This window comes from Dendrobates tinctorius, unplaced genomic scaffold (assembly GCF_039654945.1).
Source record: "Dendrobates tinctorius isolate UK_male_01 unplaced genomic scaffold, ASM3965494v1 ptg000073l, whole genome shotgun sequence".
NCBI classification, from domain to species: domain Eukaryota; kingdom Metazoa; phylum Chordata; class Amphibia; order Anura; family Dendrobatidae; genus Dendrobates; species Dendrobates tinctorius.
This window is the reverse complement of record NW_027361741.1, coordinates 21,124,506-21,131,647: the sequence shown is the minus strand read 5'-3', so window position 1 is coordinate 21,131,647 and position 7,142 is coordinate 21,124,506.

Below are 7,142 nucleotides of genomic sequence, written 5' to 3'. Positions count from 1 at the left end.
CCACGAAAGGGGGGTGAGTGGACCATGCATACCACGAAAGGGGGGTGAGGGGACCATGCATACTAGCAAAGGGGATGATGGAATCATGCATAACAGGAAAGGGGGTGAGGGGTACCATGCATACCACGAAAGGGGGGTGAGGGGACCATGCATGCCAGCAAAGGGGGGTGATGGGACCATGCATACCAGGAAAGGTGGGTGAGGGGACCATGCATACCACGAAAGAGGGGGTGAGGGGACCATGCATACCACGAAAGGGGGGTGAGGGGACCATGCATACCAGCAAAGGGGGATGATGGGATCATGTATAACAGGAAAGGGGGGTGAGGGGTACCATGCATACCACGAAAGGGGGGTGAGTGGACCATGCATACCACGAAAGGGGGGTGAGGGGACTATGCATACCAGCAAAGGGGGATGATGGGATCATGCATAACAGGAAAGGGGGTGAGGGGTACCATGCATACCACGAAAGCGGGGTGAGGGGACCATGCATACCAGCAAAGGGGGGTCATGGGACCATTCATACCATGAAAGGGGAGTGAGGGGTACCATGCATACCATGAAAGGGGGGTGAGGGGACCATGCATACCACGAAAGGGGGGTGAGGGGACCATGCATACCAGCAAAGTGGGGGGTGACAGGACCATGCATACCTGGAAAGGGGGGTGTGGGGTACCATGCAAACCACAAAAGGGGGGTGATGGGACCACGCATATCAGCAAAGGGGGGGTGAGGGGACCATGCATACCACGAAGGGAGGTGAGAGGACCATGCATACCATGAAAGGGGTGGTGAGGGGACCAAACATACCACAAGAAGGGGATGAGGGGACCATGCATACCACAAAAGGGGGGTGAGGGGACCATGCATACCACGAAAGGGGGGTGAGAGGACCATGCATACCATGAAAGGGGAGTGAGGGGACCATGCATACCATGAAAGGGGGGTGAGGGGACCATGCATACCACGAAATGGGAGTGAGTGGTACCATGCATACCACGAAAGGGGGGTGAGGGGACCATGCATACCAGCAAAGGGGGGTGATGGGACCATGCATACCAGGAAAGGTGGGTGAGGGGGACCCATGCATGCCTGGATAAGGGGGGTGAGGGGACCATGCATACCATGAAAGAGGGGGTGAGGGGACCATGCATACCACGAAAGGGGGGTGATGGGACCATGCATACCAGCAAAGGGGATGATGGGATCATGCATAACAGGAAAGGGGGGTGAGGGGTATCATGCATACCATGAAAGGGGGGTGAGGGGACCATGCATACCACAAAAGGGGGGTGAGGGGACCATGCATACCAGCAAAGGGGGATGATGGGATCATGCATAACAGGAAAGGGGGTGAGGGGTACCATGCATACCATGAAAGGGGGGTGAGGGGACCATGCATACCAGAAAAGTGGGGTGATGGGACCATACATACAAGGAAAGGGGGGTGAGGGGCACCATGCATACCACGAAAGGGGAGTGAGGGGTACCATGCATACCATGAAAGTGGGGTGAGGGGACCATGCATACCAAAAGGGGGGTGAGGGGACCATGCATACCAGCAAAGTGGGGGGTGACAGGACCATGCATACCAGGAAAGGGGGGTCAGGGGTATCATGCATACCATGAAAGGGGGGTGATGGGACCACGCATATCAGCAAAGGGGGGGTGAGGGGACCATGCATACCACGAAGGGGGGTGAGAGGACCATGCATACCTTGAAAGGGGAGGTGAGGGGACCAAACATACCACAAGAGGGGGATGAGGGGACCATGTATACCACGAAAGGGTAGTGAGGGGACTGTTGTGAGTTCATTTTCCCCTTCGTCACTGAGGTCTGGTGAACTCCCTATTCTGGTAAAGGAAGGTAATGAGCCTGATTATCAGGCACCTGAGTCTAATGATGATGACTGGCTGAGTGGAGTCACAGACTGGATATAAGGCTGCCGACGCCCTTCTGCCCTGCGGGTGATTTCTCTGTGGACTTCTAGGAAACCAGTCTGATTCCTGCTCCTCTAAAGCTAAGTTTTCTGCTTTGCCTTTTAGCATTTGTGTTTTGTTTTTGTTTGCCTTGCTTTTCTGGATTCTGCCATTCCCTGCTGGGGTGAGCTGATTCTTCTTTTGCCTGTTGCTCTGTCTTCAGAATATTCCTGAGTACTGACATAGTCTTTTTGAAGCCTAGCGTCTTCAGGGCCTTTTTCACTGTCAGTCTGTTGGCTCTTATTTTCATAGGGTTTTTCACGGATTGCAGACAGCAGCCTTCCTGTCCTTTCCTATCTAGTCAGCTTGGGCCCCGTCTTTGCTCAGTCTATCTTTCTGTCTGTGTTGTGTTCTTTCTTCTTGCTTCACCGTCATTATATGTCGGGGGCTGCCTTTTGCTTTGGGGTCTGCTCTGGGGCAGTTTAGATTTCCCTTTCTGTCTTTAGGCTATTTAATTCTCCGGCTGTGATCGAGGGGTCTAGGGCATCGTAGGAACCCCCCACGGCTACTGCTAGTTGTGTTGATAGGTTAAGGGGTCTGCAATCCGATAGCTTCCAACCTCTCTGGTTTTCTGGACTTAGCTAGCATTTCTGTTTTTGCCTCCTACGGTGACTCAATCATAACAGGGGACCATGCATACCACGAAAGGGGAGTGAGGGGACCATGCATACCACGAAAGGGGAGTGAGGGGACCATGCATACCACAAAAGGGGGGTGAGGGGACCATGCATACCACGAAAGGGGGGTGAGGGGACCATGCATTCCACAAAAGGGGAGTGAGGGGACCATGCATACCACGAAAGGGCGGTGAGGGGACCATGCATACCAGCAAAGTGGGGGGTGACAGGACCATGCATACCAGGAAAGGGTGTGAGGGGAACCATGCAAACCACGAAAGGAGGGTGATGGGACCACGCATATCAGCAAAGGGGGGGTGAGGGGACCATGCATACCAAGAAGGGGGTGAGAGGACCATGCATACCATGAAAGGGGGGTGAGGGGACCATACATACCACAGGAGGGGGGTGAGGGGACCATGCATACCATGAAAGGGGAGTGAGGGTACCATGCATACCACGAAAGGGGAGTGAGGGGACCATGCATACCACAAAAGGGGGGTGAGGGGACCATGCATACCACGAAAGGGGGGTGAGGGGACCATGCATACGACAAAAGGGGAGAGAGGGGACCATGCATACCACGAAAGGGGGTGAGGGGACCATGCATACCATGAAAGGGGGGTCAGGGGTACCGTGCATACCACGAAAGGGGGTGGGGGGACCATGCATAACACAAAAGGAGGGTGAGGGGACTATGCATACCAGGAAAGGGGGGTGAGGGGACCATGAATACCATGAAAGGGGGCTGAGGGGACCATGCATACCGGCAAAGGGGGGTGATGGGATCATGCATACCACGAAAGGGGGGTGAGGGGACCATGCATACCAGCAAAGGGGGGAGATGGGACCATGCATGCACGGAAAGGGGTTGAGGGGTACCATGCATATTACGAAAAGGGGGTGAGGGGACCATGAATACCATGCAAGGGGGGTTAGGGGTGCCATGCATACCACGAAAGAGGGGGTGAGGGGACCATGCATGCCACGAAAGGGGGGTGAGGGGACCATGCATTCCAGCAAAGGGGGATGATGGGATCATGTATAACAGGAAAGGGGGGTGAGGGGTACCATGCATACCACGAAAAGGGGGTGAGTGGACCATGCATACCACGAAAGGGGGGTGAGGGGACCATGCATACCAGCAAAGGGGATGATGGGATCATGCATAACAGGAAAGGGGGTGAGGGGTACCATGCATACCACGAAAGGGGGGTGAGGGGACCATGCATACCAGCAAAGGGGGGTGATGGGACCATGCATACCAGGAAAGGTGGGTGAGGGGACCATGCATACCACGAAAGAGGGGGTGAGGGGACCATGCATATCAGCAAAGGGGGGGTGAGGGGACCATGCATACCACGAAGGGAGGTGAGAGGACCATGCATACCATGAAAGGGGTGGTGAGGGGACCAAACATACCACAAGAGGGGGATGAGGGGACCATGCAAACCACAAAAGGGGGGTGAGGGGACCATGCATACCACGAAAGGGGGGTGAGAGGACCATGCATACCATGAAAGGGGAGTGAGGGGACCATGCATACCATGAAAGGGGGGTGAGGGGACCATGCATACCACGAAAGGGGAGTGAGTGGTACCATGCATACCACGAAAGGGGGGTGATGGGACCATGCATACCAGGAAAGGTGGGTGAGGGGGACCCATGCATGCCTGGATAAGGGGGGTGAGGGGACCATGCATACCATGAAAGAGGGGGTGAGGGGACCATGCATACCACGAAAGGGGGGTGATGGGACCATGCATACCAGCAAAGGGGATGATGGGATCATGCAGAACAGGAAAGGGGGGTGAGGGGTATCATGCATACCACAAAAGGGGGGTGCGGGGACCATGCATACGACGAAAAGGGGGTGAGGGGAACCATTCATACCACGAAAGGGGGGTGAGAGGAACATGCATACCACGAAAGGGGAGTGAGGGTACCATGCATACCACGAAAGGGGGGTGAGGGGACCATACATACTACGAAAGGGGGTGAGTGGTACCATGCTTACCACAAAAGGGGGGTGAGCGGACCATGCATACCACGAAAGTGGGGTAAGGGGACCATGCATACCAGCAAAGGGGGGTGATGGGACCATGCATACCAGGAAAGCGGGGTGAGGGGTACCATGCATACCACATAAGGGGGGTGAGGGGACCATGCATACGACAAAAGGGGGGTGAGGGGTACCATGCATACCACGAAACGGGGGTGAGGGGACCATGCATATCAGCAAAGGGGGGGTGACGGGACCATGCACACCAGGAAAGGGGGGTGAGAGGACCATGCACACATGAAAGGGGAGTGAGGGGACCATGCATACCACGAAAGGGGGGTGAGGGGACCATGCATACCACGAAAGGGGGGTGAGTGGTACCATTCATACCACGAAAGGGGGGTGAGCGGACCATGCATACCACGAAAGGGGGGTGAGCGGACCATGCATACCATGAAAGGAGGGTGAGGGGACCATGCATACCAGGAAAGTTGGGTGAGGGGGACCATGCATACCAGGATTAGGGGGGTGAGGGGACCATGCATACCAAGAAAGGGGGGGTGAGGGGACCATGCATACCACGAAAGGGGGGTGAGGGGACCATGCATACCAGAAAAGGGGGGTGATGGGATCATGCATAACAGGAAAGGGGGGTGAGGGGTAACATGCATACCACGAAAGGAGGGTGAGGGGACCATGCATACCATGAAAGGGGAGTGAGGGGTACCATGCATACCATGAAAGGGGAGTGAGGGTACCATGCATACCATGAAAGGGGGGTGAGGGGACCATGCATACCATGAAGGGGGGGTGAGGGGACCATGCATACCAGCAAAGGGGGGGTGACAGGACCATGCATACCAGGAAAGGGGGGTGAGGGGTACCATGCATACCACAAAAGGGGGGTGAGGGGACCATGCAAACCATGAAAGAGGGGTGATGGGACCATGCATATCAGCAAAGGGGGTGTGAGGGGACCATGCATACCATGAAAGGGGGGTGAGGAGTACCATGCATACCACGAAAGGGGGGTGAGAGGACCAAGTATACCATGAAAGGGGGGGTGAGGGGACCATACATACCACAAGAGGGTGGTGAGGGGACCATGCATACCACGAAAGGGCAGTGAGGGGACCATGCATTCCACAAAAGGGGGGTGAGGGGACCATGCATACCATGAAAGGGGGGTGAGGGGTACCATACATACCACGAAACGGGGGTGAGTGGACCATGCATATCAGCAAAGGAGGTGAAGGGACCATGCATACCAGGAAAGGGGGTGAGGGGTACATGAATACCATGAAAGTGGGGTGAGGGAACCATGCATATCAGCAAAGGGGGTGACGGGATCATGCATACCTGGAAAGGGGGGTGAGAGGTACCATGCATACCACGAAGGGGGGTGAGAGGACCATGCATACCACGAAAGGGGGGTGAGCGGACCATGCATACCACGAAAGGAGGGTGAGGGGACCATGCATACCAGCAAAGGGGGGGTGATGGGACCATGCATACCAGGATAAGGGGGGTGAGGGGACCATGCATACCAGGATAAGGGGGGTGAGGGGACCATGCATACCAGAAAAGGGGGGTGATGGGATCATGCATAACAGGAAAGGGGGGTGAGGGGTACCATGCCTACCACGAAATGGGGGGTGAGGGGACCATGCATACCAGCAAAGGGGGGTGATGGGACCATGCATACAAGGAAAGGGGGGTGAGGGGTACCATGCATACCACGAAAGGGGGGTGAGGGGACCATGCATGCCATGAAAGGGTAGTGAGGGGTACCATGCATACCACGAAAGGGGGGTGAGGGGACCATGCATACCACGAAAGGTGGGTGAGGGGACCATGCATACCTGCAAAGGGGGGTGACAGGACCATGCATACCAGGAAAGGGGGGTGAGGGGTACCATGCATACCACAAAAGGGGGGTGAGGGGACTATGCAAACCACGAAAGAGGGGTGATAGGACCATGCATAACAGCAAAGGGGGGTGAGGGGACCATGCATACCACGAAAGGGGGGTGAGAGGACCATGCATACCATGAAAGGGGGGGTGAGGGGACCATACATACCACAAGAGGGGGGTGAGGGGACCATGCATACCACGAAAGGGCAGTGAGGGGACCATGCATACCATGAAAGGGGAGTGAGGGGACTATGCATACCACAAAATGGGTGTGTGGGGACTATGCATACCACGAAAGGGGGATGAGGGGACCATGCATACTACAAAAGGGAGTGAGGGGACCATGCATACCATGAAAGGGGGGTGAGGGGTACCATGCATACCATGAAAGGGGGTGAGGGGACCATGCATACCACAAAAGGGGGTGAGGGGACAATGCATACCAGCAAAGGGGAGGAGACAGGACAATGCATAACAGGAAAGGGGGGGTGAGGGGACCATGAATACCATGAAAGGGGTCTGAGGGGACCATGCATACCGGCAAAAGGGGGTGATGGGATCATGCATACCAGGAAAGGGGGGGTGAGGGGACCATGCATACCAGCAAAGGGGGGCTGATGGGACC